This window comes from Ursus maritimus, unplaced genomic scaffold, assembly GCF_017311325.1.
Source record: "Ursus maritimus isolate PB19 unplaced genomic scaffold, ASM1731132v1 scaffold_3, whole genome shotgun sequence".
NCBI lineage: Eukaryota > Metazoa > Chordata > Mammalia > Carnivora > Ursidae > Ursus > Ursus maritimus.
In genome coordinates, this window is record NW_024425563.1 from 48,934,390 (window position 1) to 48,962,257 (window position 27,868).

A 27,868-nucleotide genomic window follows, 5' to 3' on the forward strand; every position below is an offset into this window, starting at 1 on the left:
ACTGGCACCAGAGACATATGAGATTTTCCATTACCTCAGCTCTTACCAGCACATTCTATTTTTAACCTTCTTGGTCTGGCCAAACTGATTGGTGCAAAAATGTTTTCCCGTAATAGTTACAATTTGTTTCCTATTATCTTGGAAGAGGTTGTGTACCTTAAGAGAGCACCTTTAAAAGCCATGTACCAGCCGGCCCTTGTTGAGTAGGCAGAGGACAGAAGGGAACAATAATTTGGAAACAAAGGTCTCCAGCAGCTGAGAGATAATTGTAATACGTTCCTTGAGGACAAGCACGTGCCTCTTCCCGTTTCATCTTCGCTGGCACGCTCAGCTCACCATCAATGCGTGTCAGGTCGAATTTGTGTCACTGTGGGGTAAGAGGGGGAGTCTTTTTCATATCTGCCCTTCAAACTTTGATGTTTCCCTTTCAAGAGTTTGGAAGTGCTTTCCTGAAAAATCCAGTTCAAAGAGTTCAAGCTTCATTTCTTGTTAGCGTATTGCCTCCTGAAGGCCCCCTGAAACAATAATACCATTATTTCCATAACTTTGTTGTTGTCTTTCCAAAATCATGCTGTATCTGGGAGAAGGTGTCAGAACCACACTGATCTCAGAGTGTGGGGAGAAAACACGCTGCAAACTGCCTGGCCTCCAAAGCTTGAAGAAAAGTTTCTCAACAGCCTGCATCTGCCACCAAAGTCTTCATACCACAGAAATGCCAGCGACTTACAGCCCTTTGGTTCACTCACCTTAACTCTAGGACATTTACCAAGGAGTTCTGATGCTGGACCCCAAGGGAAACATTAGTATTATAATCTATATTACAGCCAGTATTGAGAACTTAATGAGAATGCAGCATGATCTATCAAGATCACTAAAAAAAAGGAATCGTTTTTGCAATTTGTCTTTGCAACCATTAAAACTTTCTACAAACATAGATCTATGCATCCAATAAAAAGCATACAACATGAACCTTTTGCATGCTCAAAATATTTCAAAATTTAGGGTAACACTGCTTGTGGCAATAAAGTTGATATCTATGTTCCTTGTTCTGCTCCCCTCAGTAGTGGAGAGCTATCTGTTTTTAGCCACCAGATTCCATGCTAGAAGCCATGTAAAAAAAAGATTCAATCTTCTTTGCTCTCTTCTTCCCTTCCTTCCTTCTTGCCTTCTTCCCTTTCCTCATCTGTGAAGCCGCTGCCACATGCCGGTCACTGGGATAGAGTCAAAAGTGTAACATCATTGTGCTTATCCTTGTTCTCAGCCTTTGTACAGGCAAAATTATTTTTTTCTGAAAACCTTTTCGTAAGCAACAAACTCTAAGAAAGTAGTTGATTCCATAGCCCAGAATTAGCAGTAGAACATCAGTTTCTTGTGCAAAAATCTGCCCTTCACATAAGTGTCAGAGTGCTTGAAAGTCCGTCTTTAGGATTTTTATCCATTTGGTTTAAAGTATTACCCACGAAGTCCCTGTTTAAATGCAACATATAACTTGGAATCAATAATAAATTGATACATATTGATATGATTTGGGGGATTTTTCTTTTTTATTATTTATTTATTTTTGATATTGGGGATTTTAAAAATTAGATAGTGAGCCATCATCTAGCAGAGAATGGACTCGTGAGGAAGCAGAAACATCAGGTGGGAGATGTTTGTTGAGGGAGAGGATGGACCGGTGTGTGGGATGCTGCCCGGGACGCCAGAGGATGTAGAAGACAAGGGCCTTACAACCTGGCTGGGTGAGCATAACTCCATCCTCTCCACATGCGAGGAAACCTGGTTGCTGCTGGTGTCTCAGGCCGTTCTCTGAGTATCTTGGCCCCTCTCTTTTGGGTGGTGACACATTTGTTGAGTGAGCGCCTAGCTATTTGTGGCATAAGGACTCAACTTCCCAGCTGGCCCGTGCTCCATTCCCAATTCCAACTCCCACCCTGGTCTTTGTTCCTCCACTGTCCCTCAGCCAGGGAGAATTGCTTGTGGTCTTCTCCCCAAAGCAGCCTGAGGCACTTCTCCCCATCACCTCTGCTCCCATGACTGCTTGTGCTGAGGGAGGTCTGTCTGACAAATACTGACTTGCTTTTCAAGGCCCGGTTTAGAAAGCCCTTCTTCCAGGGACCTGGGTGGCTCAGTCGTTAAGCTTCTGCCTTCTGCTCAGGTCATGATCCCAGTGTCCTGGGATTGAGCCCTCATCGGGCTCCCTGCTCTGCTGGGATCCTGCTTCTCCCTCTCCCACTCCCATTGCTTGTGTTCCCTCTCTCTCTGGCTGTCTCTCTCTGTCAAATAAATAAATAAATAAATAAATAAATAAATAAATAAATAAGTAAATAAATAAGCCCTTCTTCCTTGAAGCCTTTTGTGACTTTGCTCTCTTCACATCCTGACCACCCAGGTAGAGCTGATGCCTCCCATCCTCGGACACTCACTACATTCTATAGTGCTTCTAGCATAGGATCTATAACCATGTAGCACTTACCCATTTGCCTGTCTGTCCCCTACTTGATTCTAAGCTCCTCGAGGGGAGGGGCTGCGTCAAACATATCTCAGCATCCCTAGCTTCTCTTCCGCTGCCTGGGAGATAGGGTAAGCTTAATACTTTTTGGCAGAATAAATAACAAATCCCGGAATGTCTGAGAGAGGGACCTGATGATGCACAGAGAAATTTCTAGATGAGGGAGATGAGGTTTTGCCTCTCAAAAACTCCATTTGATCAGATATTTCTCACTTAATAGCTGTGCCACTGAGATTTAATTATAGGTCTCATTTGCTGACAGCTTCATGTGCTACTAATTTAAACCTTGCCACAAACTATGAGATATGTATTATTATCCCTATTCTTTTTGAATGGGGAAATTGAGCTTTGGCAAGATTAAGTAATTTGTTCAGTGTTCATAGTGATTCAAGATTCAAAATCAAGGCTGACTCCAAAGGACTTGTTCTTTCCTAACTGCTGCCCTAAGCTAGGTACTGGGGTGGGAAAAAAAGGGGCCAAGAGCATCTGCAGTGTAATGGTAGAAGAGAAGCATATGCCTCAAACCCTATGTAATTTCAGGCACTGATAACTGCTGGGATAAAGTATAAATACAAGGTTTACAATTAAACATTTGTGTATATGCAGAGCTTTACCTTTACGAAATATAAATAATGTACTTCTGTTGTTCATGTATCTTATAAACAGAGATGGAGAAAGATTCATCAAGACATTAAGTCTACACATGGGTTGCATGTACGTTTCATTCATTGGTTTCTCCTGGTGAACCAGATTCTAGCCAACAATCACCGACCTAGGGCTCACCCAGCTCAGTGAGTATCTGTGGGTGACACAGCCCGAGTTTGCGTTCATTTGAATTACTAACCTTGGCACTATGAATTTTAACATGGAGTAGACTGGCAGGGTCAGAGTAGTGGATTGGAGTATCTCTGTTAATTTCGAAGCTGTGTGTTGTTGAATCTGAACCACATCACACTGCAGCCCATCAGAATAGATGGTGCATATATACTAATGAACAAATGGGGTGGCTAACATGGGGCAGACACTAATAGCAAATGGGAATAGAGCCAAATGAACACATAACACCAAAAGTTTGGCAACTCAGGGAATGGTTATCTGGGGCAAAGAGAGAGAAAACATATGGGCCCTGGGACTAGACCACCCAGGCTGGGACGGCTGACGTGCTCATTATGGTGGTGTGGAGGAGTGTCTAGGCAGCTCCCACCTTCTGCTCTCCTTGGGTAAGAGAGGGTCCAGATAGAGGAGGCAGATGGTCATCAGAAGAGACACTCTAGTGGGGTCACCCTGATGCTAACTTGTTCCCAGTCCAGATGACTTTCTGAGAGGCTGTTCTAGGAAATGATTTGGGATTTTAGTTTACCTTGGAGAGATCTGAGGGCTTAGCTGGAGAGGAACCAGATGAGTCAGGATTAAATTCTGCTGAGGTGGCAGAAACCTCAAAATAACAGTGGCGTAATAAAAAATTCTATTATTATTCATATAAAGGAAACACAGATGTGTCAATCTGGAGCTGATATCTCACTCTACTATATCAGGGACCCAATATCCTTCTATCTTTTTGAGTATGTGGTTTCTACTGCGTGACCCAAGATGGTTGCTCAAGCTCCTGCCATCACATCCTTCCAGAAGCAGAGAACAGAAAAAGGGAAAGAAAAGCATGCCCCTTTCCTTCAAGCACAGTTCCTCGGTGCTGCACACATCTCTTCCTGCAGTTGCACACCTATCTGCAAGGGATTTTGAGGACTGTAGATTACTCAGAATCCCTCCATGCCCAGCCAAAAATCAGTTCTTTTATCAAAGAACAAGGGGAGAAAGAATTTTGTAGGACAACCATCAGTCTTTGCCACTTGAAGGCAGACAAGAGGAACTTCTGAAGTTCTGTGAGTAGTTAGGGCTGGGATCTCAGGGCTGGTTACCCCAGATCTGGCATCTCTGGCATTACCAGTATGCTGGCGTGTTGATGACAAGGCAGAGAGGTTGGAGAGGGACTCATTTCCCGAGGCATGGAACATACAAGCATTTGGATCCCAGGTGGACCCACAACGTGGGTCCCACTGTGTGGACCAGGGACATCTCTTGGCACACGCTCCTCAGAACAACACTTCTGCAAAATGGTAGAAAGCATGACTCAAAAGATGGGGTTCTAAAAGAAGTTCATACTTACAGACATGAAGCAGGCCTTTTTATGGTGAGAAGTCTCAGGAACTTTTGTGTGGATGATAGAATATTGTGGAACCCCAAGGATAGAACAGGGCATGTGGCGTTTCCCCCACCCACAGTGCATCTCCAGGTTCTGGGGTGCTGGCCCGCAGACGCAGAGACATGCAGGACAAGAGACTCTGCAGGTGAATCAGCCGGCACTGTCTCTGGCGATTTGAGTGACAGCAGACTGGTGCTACAGGGGGGAGATGGGGGGGAGCAAAGAGAGCAGAAGATGCTGAAGTTCAGGCTGAAAAGGAAGAAGTTATTTGCAATCTGGATGAGATGGCATGGGCATGAGGATTAAAGTGGAAACTCTCAAATAGGACATGTGTGGAAAGAAATCTGATTGATTCTCCTCCCAGGATGGCAGAGAGAGAGAGGACCTGACTGTTAGGACCAAAACAAAGATCAGCAGTGCGTTCAAACCTGTAGGAGTGGGAGCACTCCATGAGTAAGCTACAGGCTGACCATGAGAGAATGACAGCTTGAGAAAGCCAGAGTGACATCACGTGCCTCCTTCCGCAAGCCTTAGCTATTCTGGATAAAGGGCTCATCACAAACACTGCTTGCAAGCTGAGATTTAGTCCTCTAGAAATATGGAGAATTATCTTTCCCCCAGATTTAAAACTTTTCTTTTAGGGAAAACTTCCCCCCTTTCCCTAAAGGTGGTGGTGGTGGTGATGTTTGTATGTGATGGGCAAATGGGGCTGGATTCCCCTATTTCCCCTTTTCTCTACATGGGCTTCTCCACATCATCCGCTGTATGGAAACAAGTCTATTTCTTTGCCAATCCCACCTTCAACAGATGGAGGGACAGAGAAAGAGGGACAAGTGTGCAGGGCAAGAAAATACCATTTTTCTCTTGCAGCATACATCCCTACCCCTTCACCAAAGGTTCTCTTACTTCTGACTCTTTCTTTCCACCATTACTGAAATTTGCTCATTTGATACCATCTTTTGGATGCCCCTTCTCCGTCTCCATTTGGGGTTCCGATTGTGTACTTTGATTTTACCTGAGAAATCAGAGGTTGGCCACTGGCTTTTCTAGCTGTTGAGAGCACACAGCCATGGCTTTGCGATAATGGGCACCCCAGTGGAGCCTCAGTCATGGTCCAGGCTGGGGCTGGGCCTGGGGTGTGCGTTCCGGGCTGGGATTGAGGGACAGGTGCGGGTCTGCCAGTGGGTATTTGTAGAGGCCTGAAGTTCCTGTGCACACACACCCTCCCAGTTATCTTAAACCTCCTTCAAGTGGCCTTTAAGGATTATTTTAACCTGATTTTACTGGAATGAATATGCTCAAGATTGAGTTAGGGGTCGAGGCAAAGTAATGCTAATTCCCCCTCCCTCTGCCCACGAAACTCACCAGCCACTTGGCGCTGCTCTGCAGACTGCAATGAAAACTCCTTAGCCTTGTTTGTTTCCACATCCATTGGAATTTAAAACAGAGAGTGATTGTCAGTTCCAAGAGAGCCGCTACTTTCCACATTTGAAGATGAGTACCACCACAGTGTGGATTTTCAGAATGACTCAGTGTGACCTCAGAAATGCTACCAGCACTCACCTAGGGGCACTGTTATTCTAGGCACAAGCACATCTCACACGGGGAGCTAACCTGCCCCACTGCTGTGGAGAACTAACAGAGGGAAGGACGAGAGAATCCACCAATGTATAATTTCAGTCTGGGCAGATATTTATTGGATTCATAAGCCTGAGTTATTGATAAAGAGACGGGGGCAAGAGCAGAACTGTCAGGGGCGTTAATAATCTGTGCCAAAGGGTAGAGGCACCTACACGCTGAAGGAGAGCAATAAAAACACGTGCACACTACTGGGTATTTACCCCAAAGATACAGACGTAGTGAAGAGAAGGGCCATATGCACCCCAATGTTCATAGCAGCAATGTCCACAATAGCTAAATTGTGGAAGGAGCCGAGATGCCCTTCAACAGATGACTGGATTAAGAAGTTGTGGTCCATATATACAATGGAATATTACTCAGCTATCAGAAAGAACGAGTTCTCAACATTTGCTACAACATGGACAGCACTGGAGGAGATAATGCTAAGTGAAATAAGTCAAGCAGAGAAAGACAACTATCATATGATTTCTCTCATCTATGGAACATAAGAACTAGGATGATCGGTAGGGGAAGAAAGGGATAAAGAAAGGGGGGTAATCAGAAGGGGGAATGAAACATGAGAGACTATGGACTATGAGAAACAAACTGAGGACTTCAGAGGGGAGGGGGGTGGGGGAATGGGATAGACCGGTGATGGGTAGTAAGGAGGGCACGTATTGCATGGTGCACTGGGTGTTATACACAACTAATGAATCATCGAGCCTTACATCGGAAACCGGGGATGTACTGTATGGTGACTAACATAATATAATAAAAAATCATTTAAAAAAAAAAAAAAACAAAAAAAACACGTGCACACGTCAGAAGGATGAAGACGTTCAGTAATCTCTGGCCAGTGCAGCTCGACTTAAATCTCTACTGGACCCCAAACTTGAGAATCTCACATTGAGACTTGACAAATGTGCCACTTCATTTCTCTGAGTTGTGTATTCCACATGTGGCTAAACACTTCAACACTTCAGACCACATCCTTGCAGATTTTAGGATTTTTCCAAACAGAGTGGGTTTTAAAACCTGAAACCTTGGATGCAAGAAGAAACCTTTTGTGGACAGACCAAGCAAAATGTTCAGCTGACTGTGGCTGCAGAGAAGGAAGACAATATAGGCATTTACAGGCTGGGCCTTCTGGAATCCTCATTGAGAAGTGCTGGATGTGAGCTCCACAGATGTCTGCCCACCTCCCCATCCTAACTTACCCCGGGCTGCTCCCTCTTTCCAATATCACACAGTAACATCAAGAGAAACAGAGAGCTGCTTTCTTTCCNNNAATGGTAAAAGTAGTCTCAAGGTGTGTGATTTGTCTGGAGTAGGGTTTTGGGTTTTTATTTCTTAATTTTTACTTTTTACCGTCATTAAGTATTTTGGAATCAACTGATATTTTGTACCCCACCCCCACCCGCGCCTTTCTTGGCAGCAGTTAACTTTTAGGTCTGGAATACTTTCAAAACCCATGAAGAACTAACTTCCATGAGCCACTTGGTTTTCAATCATAAGTGTCACACACATAGGGGCGCCTGGGTGGCACAGTCGTTAAGCATCTGCCTTCAGCTCAGGGCGTGATCCCAGCGTTATGGGATCGAGCCCCACATCAGGCTCCTCCGCTATGAGCCTGCTTCTTCCTCTCCCCCTCCCCCTGCTTGTGTTCCCTCTCTCGCTGGCTGTCTCTATCTCTGTTAAATAAATAAATAAATAATCTTTTAAAAAAATAAATGTCACACACATAAGCAACGTATGTAGCACTGTCCCACATAACACAATTAAAAGATGTAAATACAGGGTCTTTCAGTCAAATCAACTGTGCAAATAAATATCCTGTGGAATGTTTTACATATGTGCATCTTTGAAATTGTAAACAGACACATCTGCTTAACTCTTGTATGTACAAAGTTCACACACAAGTAAAAGTTGATACTATTTTTTTTCTTCCCACACTGTTAAAATGAAAGTACATTTGCGTGCAGAAAAAAATTGGGTGCAATCTATAAATGATGTGTATTTCCAACATATGTTTTTATATAAAATGAAATTAGCCATCTTACTTGGCATTTACATTTCCCTTCTTCATGAGCAATATTCTGACAAGATTGTGTGTATACTGGACCTGCTGAAATGTACTCAGTGTCATTATGACTTTTGAGGGACTGAGGTAAGAGCAGACCTGGGATGTAAGCTCAGACCTTCCCTTCCTCTGAGGCAGCTCTATGGAGCAGGCAGGGAAGAAACCGTAAAATGAGGTGAACGGAGATTCATTGACATGGAGGCCTGTAAATATTAGCACATCTGTCCGGCCAGTCACACCGTCATTTACGTGGCAGCGGGGGGTGGGGGGTGGGCAGGTTGAGGCCAACTTTCTGTCAGGCAGCTCAGCACATAAGCTCAGAAACGGGGTGTAGAAGGAAGACATTTTAATTCTCACATCCACTCCTTTAAAGTCAACACATTTTGTGGATGCCAATTTCTATCACGCTGCAAAATACTTCGTGCTGAAAAACACACTGTGATAGTGTTTGAAGAAGTTGAGAATGAGTAACTATTCTAAACAAACAACAGCCACAACCACACGCACATTGGTTCTTGGGGTCCTCACATGCAAATGACCTCATGCCCAAAAAGGAAGTGATGTCATGGATCTCGATCCCCAGCAGCAAAGGTCCAAACCCTTGCAGGGCTGACATTTATGGCCCTGAGGCCCAAGCATGTTGGGTCTCTCTTCCACTCTTCAACAAATGGGATCATGTTGGACCAATGGACGCTCTGTCAGAGTCGTGGAATGTCTTATGATGGTGGGCCATGTAGTGAGCTATTGACCTGGAAGACCCAGAGGGGCTATGATGTGGTCTAAGAGCTGGTTAGGGACAGAGCCAGGTCTAGAATCTGGGTCTAGTCCAATAATCTTTTTTATTTTTGAGTAGTTTCAAGGTTTACAGAAGATTAAAGAAGAATTACAGAAAGTTCCCATATGCCCTCTTTTCAACCCTCCCCCGATTTCCCCAATTTTTTTTTTAATGATTTTTTATTATATTATGTTAGTCACCATACAGTACATCCCCGGTTTCCGATGTAAGGCTCAATGATTCATTAGTTCTGTATAACACCCAGTGCACCATGCCCGATTTCCCCAATTTTTAAAATACCATGTTGCATTAGTGTGAAATATTTGTTACAATTGATGAGTCAATATTAATATGTTTTTTAAAATATTTTATTTATTTGTCAGAGAGAGAGAGAGAGAGAGAACACAAGCAGGGGGAGTGGCAGGCAGAGGGAGAAGCAGTCTCCCTGCGGAGTAAGGAGCCCGATGCTGGACTTGATCCCAGGACCCTGGGATCATGACTTGAGCTAAAGGCAGATGCTTAACTGACTGAGCCATTCAGGTGTCCCAGTATTGATGTTATTGTTAACTAGAGTCCATAGTTTGTATTAGGTTTCACTCTTTGTGTTGTACATTCTATGGGTTTTGACAGATGTATAGTGACATGTATTCCCCCATTAAAATATCATACAGAATAGTTTCACTGCCCTAAAGATCCCTTGTGCTCCACCTATCCCTCCCTCCCTCCCTATTCCCCAAACCCCTGCAACCACTAAACTTATTCTGTCGCCATAGTTTTGCCTTTTCCAAAATGTCATATAGTTGGAATCATACTGCATGTAGCTTTCAGATTGGTTTCTTTTACTTAGCAAATGCATTTAAGGGTCCTCTATGTCCTTTGGTGGCTTGATAGCTCATTTCTCTTTAGTGTTGAATGGTATTTCATTGTCTGGATGTACCAGTTTACCCATTTACCTACTGAGGGACATCTCGGTTGCTTGCTTGCAAGTTTTGGCTGTTATGAATAAAGCTATTATAACAGTAACCTTTTTACCGTGGTACATTCCTTTCACATGGATTCAATATCAAAGGTCAAGTCTTTGCAAGATGTATTCCTAAAAGTGATTGCATTGGGCAACATTTGGGTCCAATCACTTTCCAGCAGTATCTGCCCCGTGTAAACTCTATAAACCTGCAAGATCCCTCTATTCCAGCTCTGAATGTCCCTATTATAATATACACATTCCAGCATCTGTTTTATTCCCCCCTCTTTATCCTGTTTAGAATGTCTTCTTCCCTCAGGTCTGACAATCTGAATCTTACTTACCCTTCCAGTCTCCTTCACGTCCTGCCTCTTCAATGAAGCATTCCCTCAACACAAAAGAACAATCAGATGGATGTGGTTTGAATCCTAGCTCCACTGCTTTACTAGCTCTCTGCCTTTACGCAAGTTACTTCTTGGAGTTCAGTTTTCCTATCTGTAAAATGGGTCTATCAACATTGCAGATTGCTGTGTGGATCTACATAAAGTGCCCGGAATACTTCCTGACACCTCAGTAAATGTCGATGCCTTCCTCCACCTCTTCCTCCTCTTTATCATTGTCATCATCACCTCCAAATCCAGAACTGATTTCTCCTCCTCTGCATTCTCTCTTTTGTGTGTTCATGTCATGTCTCTAAACGTGTGTGAGGACGTGTGTGTGTGTGTGTGTGTGTGTGTGTGTAGGTGTGTAGTGAGGAGTGGTGCTTAACCCCTTTGGTGCACACACAGGGCTAGGGGCAGGGTTTTTGAATTGCATTCCTTTTGGTATTAAAATTGGTGGTGTTAAACAGCAATAACCCCTGTGTTTGTGGAATCCTGTTCCAGCTAATCTCTTTGTGTCTGTGTGGTATGTGCCAATGTCCCTCAACAAATTCTGTAGCCCTTTGTCTCATTGCTTTCATTCTGAACCTAAATCTATAGATCTACCTATCGCCTCAAATCAAGTTGATCAAGTTAGTGCAGTATTTCTCAACCTTAGCACTATTGACATTTGGGCTAGATGATTTAGGGGGGGGTGGTGGTGGTGGTGCGCGCCCTGTGCACTGTGGGATGTTCAGCAGCATCGCTGATTTCCATCCGCTGGATGCGAGAGGCATCCCTCCTCTAAGTCCTAACAACCAAAAACATCTTCGGATATTACCACATGTCTGCTGAGGGCAAAATCGATCCTAGTTGAGAAATGCTGAGCTAGTGAAACAGCCTGAGAATGACAGGAAAGTCAGTGACACCTTAGCAATCAATCGATTGGGCAAGAGAAGCACGTGCACATGCGTGCGTGCATGCGTGCACGTGTGTGTGTTCGTCCCCAGACACGGCAGGCTTCCCTAGATTCCCATGCAGGAAGGAAAAGTGAATAGTTTGCCTTCTCAGAGACAAAAGTGTCATACAAGCAATGCTCCCCCTGAAGGGGGCACTCCCTCAGGGAAGATGACCCCGTGGTCAAATCATTAGCAATCAAGTCAGGCTCCATAGCAAGTAAATAGGACTCCTGGCTTTTAATAAGACCTTTATTTCACGACTGCCCTTTGAATGGCAATGAAAACGTCTTTTTAGTGGGGAAAAATACTTCCTCCTTTTTATAGAAAAGAAGCCTCAGCATGAATGGAATCATTTCACTCCTTGACCAGGAAGGGGAAATAAGATAAAAGAAAGTAGGGGAGGAAAAAGGAGGCTCTTTCTTAGGAGGTGGTGGGGGAGTGCTTAAATTCAAAGGAAACTTTGACCCGATTTAACCTGGGTTTCCAGTTTAAAAATGTTGACTAGAAACTGCTGTGGTGTAGAGATTGGACGCTGTTCAGGGTCTGGTCCCTCATGTATTATCAAAAGCTACCCATGATCTTATATGAAGAACCTGCCGTGTGAATATACAAGACACGGTCTGAAAAGCACCACTGAATGAAACAGTCCACACGGCTGTTTACTTAGGGAACACCTCTCTCCCCTGGTTCTTCGCCATTTCTGGTGAAACTGACGTACAGATGTGTAAGCACTAGTTTTGCGTTAAAACAAGTATCTACTTTATTGGCGTTGCCATTTGCTTTGGCTATGGCTAGGAACCCAAGTCAAGGTTAAGCTATTTGCCAAGAGCCTCCGCATCTCCCATCCCCACACCCTGCCCCAAACCCCAAACTCAAAACCAAATCCAAATAACCTCAAGCCCTTCAGTCCTGTGGAGGAAGTTAATTGGAATCACCCAAGTGGGTTATTGCTCCTCCTTTACTCGTTTGTCACAAATCAGTTTGTTTTCATTTGCCTCAAAACCCCCATTAAATAGAATTTGTCTTGTAGCATACAAATCATTTCCCATGACCAAAATGCAGATCTGTCTCCTTTTCCTAGGAAAGAATCTGAGCTATGTTTCTTCTCAGCAAATCCCTATTCCCCGACCTATATTATGCATCTCACCATGTTTTGTCTACTTGCCTTCTGATTCCAGCTGTGTCACTTTAGTTATCGTGCCTCTGTGTCTCAGGACAAATATCACAGGGTAGGAGCAAGCTAAGGATGCCGGGCGTACACTATTAACCCGAACTCAGTTCTTACGAGCCAGCATCCTTAACCAATGACCTACACCCCCTCACTGTTGACAGGAGCATTTTTTTTCCTAATGCATATTTTAGTCTTGATTGACCATCAACCATATGGCATGATTGTCCTGTGGGTAAGTTTATTATTAACAGCTCACAGCTGGAGTTAGAATAACTACACACGGCTGTGACATTGCACTAATTGACCAAGACACGTCTGAGAACAAGATGCAGAAAGTGGCCATTGCAAATTACTTCAAGCGCAAATGGAGAGCTTGGTGGGAAACGCCGATTTCAGATTAGAGGTTCTGTATGTTAAGACCAAATTGGTCAGGGGAGAGGGGCTGGCTAGAGGAGGGAAAGAGGGGGTGGATGAGTCATGCAAAGACATTATTCTGAGCCTCCATTAGGTCTTTATTTAAGTGAATTATTTTAAACAGATTCCTGTTAATGAGAAAGGAGCAGCCACACTTAAAGTGGCATTAATCCTGAATTTTTAAGTGCTCAGACAATTAAATCACTAAATCCATTGGGTGCCTTCCGTCCATATTTCCCTGTCTAATCCTGCTGTCACAGGCGAGGCGGGCAAGATTTGAGAAGCGCATGTGCTGTGTTCACTCCCTCACTTAGCATTAGAGTCAAAGAAGTCGAGTTTGGAGGGGACCCGGGTATTGTCTGTGACTAGTGAGTGGGGTGACGGGGTGCAGGGACACCAGCCGGGGGTTGTGCTTGCGCTAACAGGCTACCACTGGGTCCTCCGGGGAAGGCTCCCGAAAATTATGAAATGTGAATAGGCTGTTTGTGCATCTCTCAGTAAATTTCTTTCTCAGATGTTTCCAGCCAGTGCAACTCGATTGAAAAATGGCTGGGGGAGAACAGAGGATAAAGCCAATGAGCTCAGTGTCTTATAAATCAGCGGCACTGAGCTGGACTGAAGCTGTCAAACAGTGGAAAAACCTGCTGCCATACAAGCTTGTGAGTCTTTTCAAAAACAAAACCTCACCCTTGTCTTGCTCTCTAGATGGGAGAGCGCTTAATTAAAGTTCATGGAGGAGTGAGGAGTGGAAAAAGAAATACAGTTTGCTAAGAAAATAAAAAAAGACCCAACTCAAGGTAGTGCATATGTAACATGTCCCAATTCTGATCTTGGCTCAGGCACAGAATTACAAGTGGGGTCATGAAAAATAGCTAAGTGCTGTCATTAGTAAATCCTGCCAAGAGGTCCAATAATACTCTCTGCTCCAAAGCCAAAGAACTGAATAACCCTATAGTCTACCAACACCATCATCCCCATTTCTTGGATGAGGAGGTTGAAGCACAGAAAAGGTAAGGACTTTGCCTCAGCTCGTATAGCCACTTAGACAGTAGACTGGTCAGCCATGTTGGTGTCCGAATCCCTGCTCCCAACCACGGTGGCACTGGTCTCTCTTTAGGGACACAGAGACGGCAGGCTGTCACCCCTCTCTGGGCAGGTGGCAGGGCTGATCCTGACCATTCTCATTCTAAGAAGGTCCTACTCTGCCTTTCCATGCCTCCCATGCCTCCAGATCCCGAAGTTGTGTCCATGTTGCTTAATCATCCCGCACTTAAACATGTCTGAGATTATGTTAGTGCTTTTTTTTTTTTAAGCCTTTATAACCAACTGTTGAAAAACAGCTTTAAATCTGGAAGCGCCGGCTTTAGGAGGACCCAGTTCAGTTTCCAATAGCGTGTGTAAGTCTGCCAGATCGCATTGTCTCCGACGTGTGAAGGGGTCAGGGTCAACCCCTTGTGCACCAGAAAACAAGGCCTGTGCACCCGGCCCGAGTTGTGTTCCTGTTGCCGGGGAAACCGTAATTGAATTTCCTGAATTATACACAGTGCGATAGAACGTTGAATAACCATATTTATTTGCCTTCTAGGCCCTGTGGCATCTGTTGTTTAGCTCACAAAGCTCCTATTGACTGAAAGAGGGGCTTGTTGATCCCGAAAGCTGGGATGGGCGCATGAGGCAGTGAGAGAGCTCGAGGTTAGGGCCGAGATTTCTCCCCCAGTTCTGCAGCCACCAGACAAATGGCCTGGCACCGGCATGCCACCTCTCCAGCCGGGGGCTCCTCTTTCCAGATGCTCTCGCTTCTCAACTGAGGGGAAGAGAGGCAGTGTGGGAGATGGAGAGGGAACAGGAAGGAGACAGAGGGGATGGGAAGTTAGGGACAAGTGGTGGAAGAGGGTTGCAAGGCCAGGGGTGAGCTCGTCTATTCTGTGGCCACTCTGTACAGGAGGGAATGGTGGGGGTGGGGCTTGACTCGGGGACAATGGGTACACAGGTGGAGAAGACACATTCCCTCCATCTCGAGCTTGACCACCTAGTCACCGCTCTAGATACCTAAACAGATTCTGTAAGGTCTAGAAGCAAAAAGCTGGGGGGATTAGAGGAAGGGTCCCTTAGCTTTGATGAACAGGCTGGGCAAAGATCTGTGAGTTTGGTGGCATCTAAAATAGTTCTTAAAAAATGAGTAGGACTTCAGTGGATGATGGGCTTCTTGAACTCCAGCAACAATATAAGTGAAAATACAGGCAAGGGGGGATAAAAGCCTCAAATGGATCCTGGGTGGTCCCAGAACCTGTAACCCCCAGCCACCGGCTTCCCCTGATCCTTGTCGCTACCACTGAGTTAGCCAACAAATGGTAACATCTCTGGGGCAGGAGAAGGAGAAAGGGAAGGGAAGCGGACTCCAAACAGGGGCCACTGAGGCCCAGAGCCCTCCGTTCGGCCACCCTGCTGAGTCAGACTGCCAAGGGCCACAGGGTTTTGCTGTCGGAACTGAAGTCTGGGAGTGTCTTGGATTAGAAATAGTTTGAGTGAAGCTTTCTGACCTGTCACGGTGCGGGGTGTGGAGTGATTTCTTCCCTGCCGCTGGCTTCGCTTCGGTGTTTCAGTAATGAGGGAACGGCAGTGGCACCCCTAGGGCCCCAGGCATGTCTCTCCGGATGCTCCAAATTATCCATTTCATCTGCCCTGCTGAAGAAGACATTTTAGAAATCTTTTCTTCCAAAATAACAAGGTGGGAAAGAAATGGCTTTTGTCCCCCCTATTTTTAAGCTTTTTAAAAGGAATGTTTCAAGCATTTATAGAAAACAGAGCGCAGGGCCCATGAATCCTCCCGTTCCCATCCTCCAGCTCCAACCACTCCCAGAGGTGATCATCTCATTTCTCCACAGGCCCACTGTGGACCAACGGCACCTCCAGGGCCCAGCGCCCCATCCTCCGGATTATTCTGAAACGAACAGCAGACATCATATCATGGCATCAATAGATACTTTAGTACTATCTCCACAAATAGCAGCTTTTTAAAATGTGTCATTATGACGTTGTTATCAAGCCTGAAAATAACAATTTCTTAATAAGATCACATTTCTGGTGAGTGTTCAAATGCCCCAGTTGACTCACAAATCTTCATTTACTAATAAGCAGGACAAAGCCTCCACACTGCATTTGGTGGTTGTGCCTCTTTTAATCTGTGGCTTCCTCTCGCCCCTTTTCTCTGTGCAGTTTGTTTGTTGAAGAAATTAGGTGATTGGTGCTATAGAGCTTGCGATATTCTGGATTTTTCAACTCCGAATGAAATAGGACATCTAAGCAATGATAATTGCAAATCCATTAGATGATAGGTTGACAGGAACTTCAAAATGGACGTTACGATTGATGGTGCCCGAATCCATGGACCAATCCTAACATCTCAGAATAACCTGAGGTTCACATCACCTCTTATGATGAATGCTTACCCCAAGATTCAACTGGAATCCCATTGAGCTGCCAGCTCTAACTACCAGTTTATAGCAAATACAAGGGACAGAAGAATATGGAAAACCACTAGGCTTTTTTAAATTTCAAAATTAAATTTGATGTAGCAAACATTTATTTAAAATTTATTTGATTACTCTGTTATTATCAGGCATTAGAGTGTGATGCTTTCCCAAGGATTACTGAGGAGTAGGGTGTATTTTTGCCTCACGACATGGACTCACATTGCTCTAATGTTTTGTTCTTTTGCTTGCCTTTTATACACTTGAATCTACTTCCTAGGGCTGCTGACTGTACTGTCACAATTTTTGCATGCCTCTGTGAGCTCCCTGTCTTCCTCCACCCGAGCCCCTCCCCACAAGGTTCTTTCCATTTCACTGTGCCCTGAGAAACCCAAACAAGCTTTTTTCAGAACTTCTAAAATAAAGGTTCTAAGTGAAAGCTAAATAAGGGCTCCTCTTAGTAAATGCACAAATAGTCGTGGTGAGATTTTAGCAGTAATCATTAAGTATTTCAGGTTTTTTCTCCCCAGTTCTTGACCGCAGTCTGGATAGCAGAAGCCTCTGGCTAAATGAGAGGTAACCAGTGTTCTATACTAATCCCACTGGATAGAAAGTTTGGTCACAACACCCAATAAGAAACCACAGTGTGCATAGGAAAAATGGCAAAATTCCAAGTGGGAAAAACCCAGCACTGCACACATTCATGAAAATTTGATGGGAATGTCACCTGGATTAGGTCATTAAAGACAAGGAAATGTAACAGCCTTGCTGTTGACATTCCTTTCTTCTCAAAACACCCGCTTCTTTTGGTTCCATGACCTAACACTCTCCTAATTTTCTCCTACCTCTGGGGACTCTCCTCCGTCTTTTTCCTGGCTCATCTTCCATTTTAGTGGCTCTTAAATATTGGAAAATTTCAAGGCTTGATCCACTGCCCTGTTCTTCCCATCCTACACCCTCTGTCTGTGAGCTCGTCCATGCTTATGGTTTTAATTATTATCTATATGCTGATGACTCTTAAATCTATATCCCCAGCCTAGGCTTTCCCCAGAGCTCCCAGCCATAAATCCATTTGCCTATTCAATATCTTGACTTGGCCATCTCACAGCACTTCAAACTCCACATGGCCAAAAACTGAACTCGTACCTTCTCCCTCAAACCCGTACCTCCCCCAACATTCCTGCTCTCAATAAACAGCACCAGCATCCAAAGATAAGCAAGCAGACACTTGGCAGCCATGCTTGACACCTCCTTCTCCCTCATTGCCATATTGACTGCATCAGTAAGGATATTGTTGATCCTCATTTCCAAATCTATCCATGCCTCTTTGTCTTCATGCTGCCACCATGGTCCAATTTCTCATGCTTCCACTCCTAGATTACCTCCAGAGTCTTCTATTCTCACCATGTCTGATCTGTGTCCAATCCATTCTGTAGCCACTGTTCTTGGACAGTGTACAAAATGTGCTCTTTATAAGTGTCTCATCTTCCCGGTGCCTTTAGGAGAGAGACTAAAATCCTTATCATAGCTAACAAGGCCCTATGTCACCTGGCACCTACCTCCCCACCTTCATTTCCTCGTTTTGCGACCCACTTCCCTGTTTTCTGAGATCTGGTCATCCTGGTTCATAGGAGTTCAGGCCTCAGGACCTTTGCACATTTAGTTGCGCTGTTAGGATTGCTTTCTTCTCTTTTCCTTCTTTGCCTAGTTAATCCCTATGTGTCTTTCTGAATTCAGTTCTTTTAGAAAGTCTCTATTGACTGCTGGTTTGTCTCCCTGATGCCATGTTCACAGTCCTTGTTCTCTATGATTGAAACAACTTCACAACAAAAGAAATTGAGGCCCAGAAATGTGATGCAACTTGCTTAGGGATCATATAACCAGGTAGTGGCTGTGCTAAAACACACACTGAAGTAATCTCACTCTAATAGCAGCTGAATCTGTTGTCAAGTTTCAGCCTCTCCATGATGTGCAGGAGCTGGAATGAGTTGAGAGAAAAGGAATCAGCTAATTAAAGGGGAGGCAAGTAGGACCTCTGAAGAGAGGTTAAAGGAAGCAGGGACTGTTTAGTCTAGCATAATATAGAGATGTGAAGAAAAGGGGATTTAAAATTTCTCAAGTTTGGGAAGGTAGAGATGGCAACAAAAATATGTGTTTGAATGACCACAGGGCACAAGAGATTATATGAGGTTGCACATCTCTGTGGGGGCGAGAGGTTTAGCCAGAGAGGGCTTGGTTTGACAAAAGAAAAGGTGATCAAAGATTTGAACAAAACACAGTTAGCTCCTGAATGTCTTTTGGCGGAAATGGTGAAAAGCAGGGTCAATAAACATCTAACTTACCTGGTGGTTTCAGCGTTGACCTACCTCAGGCAGGAAACAGGGCCGGCTGACCTCTTGAGTTGTTTGGAATGAATGAAGGAAAGGATGAATGTGAAAGTGAGCCTTGCTATGGGTCACGGGCTAGATTGTGCTCCCACCCCGCCTGGCGTGGAAAAAGAAATACTGAGTGGCATGCGTCCCCAAGGGCTCCTCAGCTGATCATACTCAGTTGGCCTTATCTGGCTCCCAGGTGTTTCCATTTATCTCTGATAAACTGTCAGCCGAGAGCCAGCTTTGTGCTGGGAGGTGGGGGGGATGAGCGGAGGGGAGGCTAATACCCCAGATGTTTTCCGAGAAGATGGGAGAACGTTATTCTTTGGTACTAATGCATTTCGTCATCCCCTCCGCGTGCAGATGTTAAATTTGGGAATACTTCCAGGTTCCTTTTTCTCTCTTAAAATAAAATTAGTTGTGTATTTAAAATGCTCAGGACCCAATCATCCCCAGGGTTGTATCTCTTTTGCATATGGATAAAGCTTTGGGAGTATAAGAGGATTCTAAGTTTTACTGGCTGTGTTTCTTCCAGTCTAAAGAATCCTGTGGGCTACCTCCTTTGGAAAACGGGAAAAATGGTAATAATCAGAGGTTCCATTTACTGAATGCCTACTGTGTGCCATATAAAATCAAACCCCCTGGCAACAGTGCCAGGGCTGTATTAAAATCCATTTTACATAAGTTGCCCCCAAATTGTGTTGTTTCTCCAAGTTCACAAAACTACTAAGTAGCAGAACTTGTTTAAAACTAGGACTGTGTTACTTCAAATAATAATTGCAACCTTTCTAGAGCTTTCTAATGGACCAGTCACTCATTAAATCCCATGGAGTAAGTGCTATTAGGTCCATTTTGCAGGTGAGGAAACAAAGGCATAGAGAAGGCCAGTCGTGGGCTCAAACTCACACACCTAGCAAGTGGCAGAACAGAGTGACAAAGGCAAACAACTTGGTTTTAGAACTTGTGTTTTTTCTTTCTTGTCTTTCTTTCTTTCTTTCTTTCTTTCTTTCTTTCTTTCTCTTTCTTTTCTTTTCTTTTCTTTCTTTCTTTCTTTCTTTCTTTCTTTCTTTCTTTCTTTCTGAGAGAGCGAGCTCGGGGAGAGGAGCAGAGGGAGAGGGACAAGCAGACTCCCTGCTGAGCATGGAGCCCCACACGGGGCTTGATCTCACGACCCTGAGATCATGACTTGAGTCGAAACCAAGAGTCGGACGTTCAACAGACGGAGCCACCCAGATGCCCCTGGAACTGTGTTCTTAACAATGACCCTGTGCTGATTTTCATCCCCTTTCCACACTGCATAGAGAGTTAGGCTTGGCTGGATGCAATTTTTTCACAAACTAGCTGATTTGAGCTTGTGATCGCTGGAGGTAGAAACTTCTCTCCCTTGTGTTATCTTATCTTTCCATTGATTTTCTGCTGTTTGAACAGCTGCAGTCTCCCCACCGCGGGAGAGCCTTCGCACACTAAGCCATTGGCTACAGGTGGCAAGGTGGTGGCTCCAGTTCAAGTCTCTCCCCCGGAGTTGGATGTTCCAGAAAGGACACTGTGTTCCGCAGAGCTGTCTCTCTGGCGCAGGCTTTGATCTGGGAAAGGGTGAGCCTCGCTGCAGAGCTGAAGCTGTCTCCCTGCTTTGTTTATGCGAGCGTCCTTCCAGGACTCTGTCTGCTTTTGGGGTGGAAGTGCCCTGCCAAATCCTCCGGCTCTCCATACTGGCGGCGTAGCCAACAGACCTCCCGCCTTTTTGATGAGTCCTCTGCCCTGGATAGAGAGCGGTGTCTCTGAGCGGTTTGGAGACTACAAAAGTTTCCCTGGCAGGATGAATGATCTACTGCAATGTGCTCTTGCCTTTCGGAGTTGCCCTCCAATTTTTCCAGGCCCGATCCTGTAAATCATTTCATCTTGTACAAATACTGCGCTGTGAGCGCAAATGATCTCAAACGGGAGGATTATTTGAAACTCCATTTAAGAATCTATCCTCCTTTCAACAGATTAATGCAGCTTGAATATGTGAATAAAAATTTTCTTCTGTGCATGCTGATGCACAGGTAGCTCTGGGGCCTTTGAGAGGAAGTAGAATGTGCCTCTCCTCCAGGAGGATTCGGAAAAAGTGACGTGCCTGTGTATTGACAACTAATTTATCATTGGGAGCATCTGAGGTTCGACTGTGCACGTGCTCATGGGATGGCTGGAGGTGATGGGGAGGGATGAAGTGGGGGAAATGGAAATGTTTTGAAAGAGACGTGTAAGACTGAAAAGGTCATTTAGAATATCCTCTTGCTTTCTGTCATCCCAAGGAGATGGAAATCTATTGTGGTTTTCAAGGTAGATTCAAGTTAAATAACTCACAGAATTGGGAGAGTGTTTTGGGTCACTCTCTGAAGTCTTTGGCGTTATAGCCTATCCTTACTTGCCCTCACTCCAACAACGAAAGAATTGGTGGAAGGCAGGCTGGGCCAGAGAAGGCCCAACAACCACAAGCTGGTGAACGAGGAAGCGAGGAAGCTTCTTCAGCATCTCTGCTCTCTTTCACCTCGTGACAAAACTGTTGCTCCCATGCAGGGACCATATGCATTCCTGAACACTCCTGAATCTTGAATGTTAGAAATTATCTTGCTGGCTTACGGAGTGAAGGCAGAACTGCCTCCTCTCAACTTGCTTGGAATGGAAGACTCAACTTGTTTTTCTGAGGTCGAGCTCAGGCAATTTGGTGTGAGGCCATGAGTTTAACAAAAATGTAACACAACATTGCCGTTTATACTCTTTTCCTTGGGATAGGAAACTCTTTCCATCAAGCTACACCCCAGGCATGCAATTTGGAAGTTGTTTAGCAGAGTTAGAGATGAAAGCCTCTCGCAAGGTGATGTAAGCTGATGAGGGTGGGAGGGAGACAGCAAGAGCTGACAGCCTTCTGTGAAGAATCACCAAATGTTTCGTGTAAGTTGCGCAAAGTTTTCTCCTTTTCACAGATGAGGAAACAGAGACTTAGAGACGTCAGGAAACATTTCCAAGGTACGATTCGTTTGTGGCTGAGCTTGTCAAGGAATCATGGTTTTTAAACTCTGAATCTCGTGCCCGTTCAATTCCCCAGGCCACCTCGCCTACTGCCCGGGAAAGCATCATGGCGGGCATCCCACCCTCCTCTTTGCAGCGACTCCCAACCACAGCAACAGTGTCACGTTGAGGAGGAAACGTAGACCTGGTCTTGCATTAGGCTGCCCCGGGGCCACTACTCCAGCTCTGCGGCTCTCTGGCTGTGTGACTGGGGGCAAATGACTCAAACACTTCGTATCTCAGTTTCCCAATCTGTAAGGAAGGGATAATACTCCTGCCCAACGCATAGGGTTTTGTGTGTAATTAAATGAATTGGGAAGTGTTTTGCCCATGTCGATGTATTTTCTTCTTCTATTTGGAGCTTACATTATTTTTAGTTATCAACTTCTCTGTCATAACAGCACCCAGAATGAAACATGGAGACTCTTAGGAAAGGCAGAGGTAAACTCTTGTGAGCACGATTAGCTATAGCAAAGAAGATGCAGACAATCCTAGAGAGCATCGTAAAATGGCTGACCATACTTGTTTTCCAAGAAAAATAGAAATTCAAAATTAAGGAGCAAGACTAGAGCAAAGGTGAGAATAGTAGGGAATTTCAGTGAAGACCAGTTCTCAATAGGAACCAGGAACCTAAGAGCCATTCAGGGCAAGGAAACAGACTAATGCAATGTGCCTTTGTTATAGATAATTCCATCAGTGCCATTACTACCGGTGTATTTTTTTAAAGGTGAATTTAAAAAAAAGACTCAATTTTGTTAAAAATTGGGTGTCGGGTAGCATCCAAAATGAGCTATGAAATACTGACCTAAGCCAGAAAAAAAATGTTAGCCATCCTGAGAGAGTATTCTTAAAAAAAAAAAAAAAATCTATAAGTTTCTTTTTTTTTTTACTATGAACATTTTGAATTTTCCATTATGTGAAGGGTCTGAAGTCTTTTGCCAAGAGCAATGAGATTTGTGGGAAGGAAAAAAAAACTCACAAAACACCCCTTTGTATATCAATGCCATTAATTTCTATACAATCAGAACACCTCTTAGTTTTCTCTCACCACTAGAAAACATGCTGATGGAGGGAGTCCATCCTGGAGATGTCAAAATAGGACCCTTTCAAACAACTCAGACAGTTGTAAAGTTTCTCCTTAAAACAGAAGCTTATTTTTTTTCTCTGAGATTTTCCTTAAAGAGGTTGAGCTTCTGACTCTACTCCCTCCACAGCCCTGCATCTCAGGGGCATTTTCTTCAACATTTCACCTTGGTGGTGATATCATCCCCCTCTGTTTCAGGGAGAAGGAGGGATTCATGAAAATAAAGGTCAGCCCTTCTCTATCTCCTTTGGGGCCATGTCGTCTTAGTTTTGATCATTTCCCCCAAATTAAGATTTCTGCATAAACCCCCCCATGTCTGTGTTTGGCTGGCAGTTTTATGGCTGACCAAATTTTGCACTGGCCAGGGTTCTGGTTGGCTGAATGTTTACACAGGCTGTTAATCAGATGGGGAGGGGGAATAGAGGTGGGGACTGTCTGTGAGCTGGAGCGGTCCTGTTTGCTGTCGTGTGCGAGGGCCTGCACTTTGTTACTACAAATTACATAATGACATGTTACATTTCAAAGTGTATTTTTACTTCAGGGAAAATTAAACCAATAAACAAACAACTCTGGTGGAAAAAAACAGAGGAAAAAAAAAAGATCCCTTGTTTCCAGATCTTCCTCTTCGAAAAGGTTCTTAATTAAATTGTAGCTATAAACAAATCTTTGTTTTATTGAAAAGAGAGCAGTTGCATATAAAAGCTATTTTTAAAAATTAGGATTCGAATGGCTGCTGGACTAGGGTCTGGCCCATGTTATGCGTTTTATGATCTGTCCAAAATGAAAAAGCAAGCTTGTGTAGCGACGGTAGATTTTCAATTTTTGATTGCTAATCCCTCTCAAATGTTGCTCCTGCCCTGCTTGAAAGGAGAGTGTAAACCAGGAATTAGCCTAGTTTTTCCAGGTACTGATTCAAGCAAAACTGCTTAGTGTAAAGATGAACTTGCCGACTCTGGATTTTTGGTCATGCACAAAATCAGGTCTCTTCAGCATACTACCCACAGTTTAGCAACTTTGAAGCAGTCAAAAAAAAAAAAAAAACCCTTTAAATCAACTTCCAAAACTTTCACTGCACACCTACAAATTTGATATTAATTTTTTTTCTGTAAGCTGTTGAAATTAAGTATCGGCTCAGGATCCGAGGTTATGGTGATAAGCTCTTTTGGGGGAATAGCCATGAGCATATGTGGTTCAGTTATGCATGCACAAGTTTCCCCCACCACCTGAAAGTACAACATTCCTATGAAACCTTTCAGAAGCCGAAATAGTGTAAAACAAAGAAGCAATTACCAGTAATTTATATGGAAAAATTTTTGAGCATTCCCAGACCCCAAATATAACCTCTCTTAGGCTTTTCTGATACAGTGGGACGCATCTTGCTAATGGATACACAGAATAAATCGAGATGAAGCAGAAATGCTCACAGATAGTTCAAAGCTGTGGCAGCTGGACGCTGAGAGGCTGAGCGGCGGCCCTGGGAAGGAGCTTGGCGGGGCCACTCTTGCTGCTCCGGGGTGCACGATGCCTCTGTTAACGGCTCCCTACAAACCAACACTGAGTGCTATTTTTGCTTTTCACATTTTGTTATATAAAAATGAAAATCCTCTTTGGATTTCTTTTGGTTAGCGGAAACAGGTACTAAGGGAGGTCTTTGATGAAAGCAAAGTGGTGTGATGCAAACTTTCCAAAAGCGGGGGAGACCTTCATGTGCTGGTTCCAACTTTTTTTTTTTTTTCCCAGCATAAAATATGTTATCAAAAGAGAGTATGTCCTGCCTCTCTTTCCCCCCTGGCTCTGTGGAGTACTAAGAATATGGACGCTTCTTAAACTGCACTTTAAATGAGTGATTTCCCCAAATCAGTCTCTCCCATATCTGCTGTTACAAGAACCATTTGACCTGGAACTCACTGGGTCTGTTGGGGTGCTCGACGGCTACCAGGAATTGCAGCAGCCCAGTGACTGGCTGCAAGAAGATTGTCCCTTTTATATTTTGAACAGGTCCCACGACGCTTACATTTCTTAGGCAAAATTATGACATGATTTAGGATAATTTATCAGTGTAGTCCACAACATGAGAAATCACAGGGGCAACTGAAATAGACTGTCCACCTCTTCCTCTTCAGTTTCTTTATTTTTAAATTCAGGATGTTTAAAAAGAGACCTTTTCTCTTCAGAGCTTAGAAACAAATAAATGGGGTTTTGGAACTCACCATTAAAATTTCAGATTTCTCACTCACTGAAAAGCTTAAGAAGAAGAAAGGAGAGCAAAAGAAAGGACAGATACATAATGTAGATGTTTTTTGGACAAAAGAACACCATTTTAGACAATGCTATTTGCTAATGATCGCTGCGCAAATGTGTGGCACCGTTTTATTTTGTGGCAAAAAATATGCTTTCCTCTATCTCATCTTGGATCCTTGACAGTTCTCATTTGAAAAATTTAATTAGATTCTTGCTTCTGAAGGTTCTCGACTCCTGAACCAAACTGACCAACCACTGTTCAGGCATCTTAGTGCAAGGACTGCCATCTGAGGCATTCTGTTGGGGCTTGGTCTTGACTTTAAAAGGTGCGAAAAAGACCACCAGATTTTTCACCATTGACTGTCACCAAGTAAACAACAGTTCAAAGTAAAGAGTCAGATATTAATCCAAGGCTTTCATTCTATGAATGACTAATCCAGTAAGAAAGAGGATTTTGAGCCAAGCAGTAGTCTATCAATGGACCACTAAGCGATGGTAGGCTTGTGAAATGGTAGGACGTCTTCATCTTGGTTTTTTACTTAGCCAGCATTTGAAGTGATAGATGGGGCGGGGCGGGGGGTGGTGTCACACACATCATAGTCTGTTGAATGAATGAATGAAAATGGGTAATGTAACAATAATAACAATAATAATGAAGCCCTTCCCTCTCATTCTTTTTGATTGGCTGATCTCAATTTACCCACAGTGACCACTTCTCTTTCCTGCCTTATTTTGCCTTCCATGTCATGGCTTGTGTCAAGGCTCCAGGGGAAGCCCACCATCAGCACCGCAACTCCCCTGCACAAAGCCAGACAGGGGGAAGAGAGAGGCTTAAGGTAAAAGGAAGGGTGAAAGGTCAATTTTCAGATGGCAGTTCAGATGTAGAAAACAGAATGAGAACATGGTGGCAGCCACAGCCCTTCTTTCTACCTTCAATTTTGAATCTAAGTCCTGAAATGTGTCTGTGTTTATCAGTCTATCTGTCTCTCCATCACCTATCACCTATCCATGCATCTATCATCTACCTATCTATTGATCTATTGATCTGTCTAATCTATCCTCTATCATCTATCAGCTATCTATTACCGATTTTTCTATCCCTTCCTTTCTCCCCCTTTTTTTCCTTCCTTCCTTTTCAAAAATAAAACCAGTACTAATGCAGAAGTCTGAAATTAGACCTCACAAGCTAGTACTACTCTTATTTTAGAGGGGTGGACTTTTTTTTTTCCTTGTCTGGCTTTAACTCTCTTATTCTCTTCTGATTCTTGTCCTTATTGTGACATTAACAGAGAACCTCTTTGAAAATGTTTCTGTTTAATGGAGTTAATGGGAAATAAAAGTCTACCTTAAAAAAGATAAAATGAAGCTCTCTGATATGGACTTGGTAATTAATTTCTGTGGAGGTCTATTTTCATATGCAGGCAAATTTGTTTAAATGCTGTTTTAAATTTTCAAGTCATGTGCACATAAATAAAAGTCATTTATGTGTTTTTAAATGCTGTTTGCAATTTTAAAGTAGGCACACACACACAGCTTAACATGCATTATGATAGCATGCAACCTGAAATATAAAAGTTTACTTGAAAGCTGAACTGGCTTTGCAATGCAACAGACTAAGCAAGTAACATTTTATATAAGGTATATGCCTCTGAGTGAGGCATACAAATGTGCTATTTAGAATATTTTCCTGATTGAATGAACAAGCCCACAGGTTCAGCGTTTTATATTTGTTCTCTTAAAAACATGAAACTCATTTTGAAAATGCTGGTTTAAGTGGGCATTATTAAGTCTTTATCAGTTCTGAGCATTTCAGCCCTTTGCATCCAGAAATTTCTCAATCTGACAGAATAAGAAATGCATTTACATGGCCTAAGCTCTTAAATTGTCCCTTTCAATTAATGCCCCATCATGGAGCAATCTGGAAACCATTACTCAGTAACTCTTCATTATAATTGCTTGCAGCTGAGTATCCAGCCCTTGGTAATATAAGAATAAAAGAAAACTCAGTTAGTAACAAGTGCAATTGATTCCATTCAGAATTCCCCTGGTGCTTTGCCATGTTTGGCCTGCTTGAGAGGAAACACGAGGGTTTTGGGTTTTTTTTTTTTTTTTCTTTTGGGGCCAGGAAATGAATTGGCAGACATAAGATGGTTTGTGTGGTGCTTGCCTTCATTTTTCAGCTGGTCCTAGTTAAAAATGAGACGATGGGGCTCCTGCTTTCTCCCCCACTGGCTATGTTTTTTTTTGTTTTGTTTTGTTTTTTTTGGTGTGTGTGTGTGTGTGTGTGTGTGTGTGTGTGTGTGTGTGTGTGTGTTTTAAGAGGGCTTTTCTGGTAATAGATAAGACTACAAAACTTCAATTTGCTGCAAAGTAACAGCATCCAGAAATTGTCACCCGCTGTGGCCACAACCTATCAGGGGAGTTACTTCTGCAGAGGAGGGGGTTTTAGAATTTGATTCACTCCCACCTTGATCCTGCCTTTATGAGAGCAAAGTCCCTGGTGCATTTTGTACAGGTGGAGAGTGTTTATGTGTTTGGAGGCTATCAATCACCAGCTCCAGAAATGTAAAGATCTAAAATTATGATAGATGAAAATGTGAAA

At 43.7% G+C, this 27,868-nt stretch overlaps 2 long non-coding RNA genes across 7 annotated transcripts in view; one reads left to right on the top strand and one right to left on the bottom strand.

Annotated features, from left to right (window-relative positions):
• Nucleotides 1-27,868, top strand: part of LOC103658908 — a 251,229-nt gene that overhangs the window by 120,800 nt on the left and 102,561 nt on the right. Inside the window, exon 4 of one of the 5 annotated variants that reach the window (XR_005838556.1) lies at nucleotides 15,934-16,132. The exons of the other annotated variants lie outside the window; for them this stretch is intronic. This is a non-coding gene — a long non-coding RNA (uncharacterized LOC103658908). The remainder of the gene's footprint in view (nucleotides 1-15,933; nucleotides 16,133-27,868) is intronic. 5 annotated transcript variants of the gene reach the window in all.
• Nucleotides 14,605-18,983, bottom strand: LOC103658907. 2 transcript variants are annotated; one of them, XR_005838560.1, is made up of 3 exons: nucleotides 18,861-18,983; nucleotides 15,589-15,730; nucleotides 14,605-14,852 (listed from the first exon to the last, which is right to left on the bottom strand). It is a non-coding gene; the product is annotated as an uncharacterized LOC103658907 (long non-coding RNA). The 2 variants fall into 2 exon arrangements; XR_567331.1 differs by having other exon boundaries at nucleotides 15,589-15,733.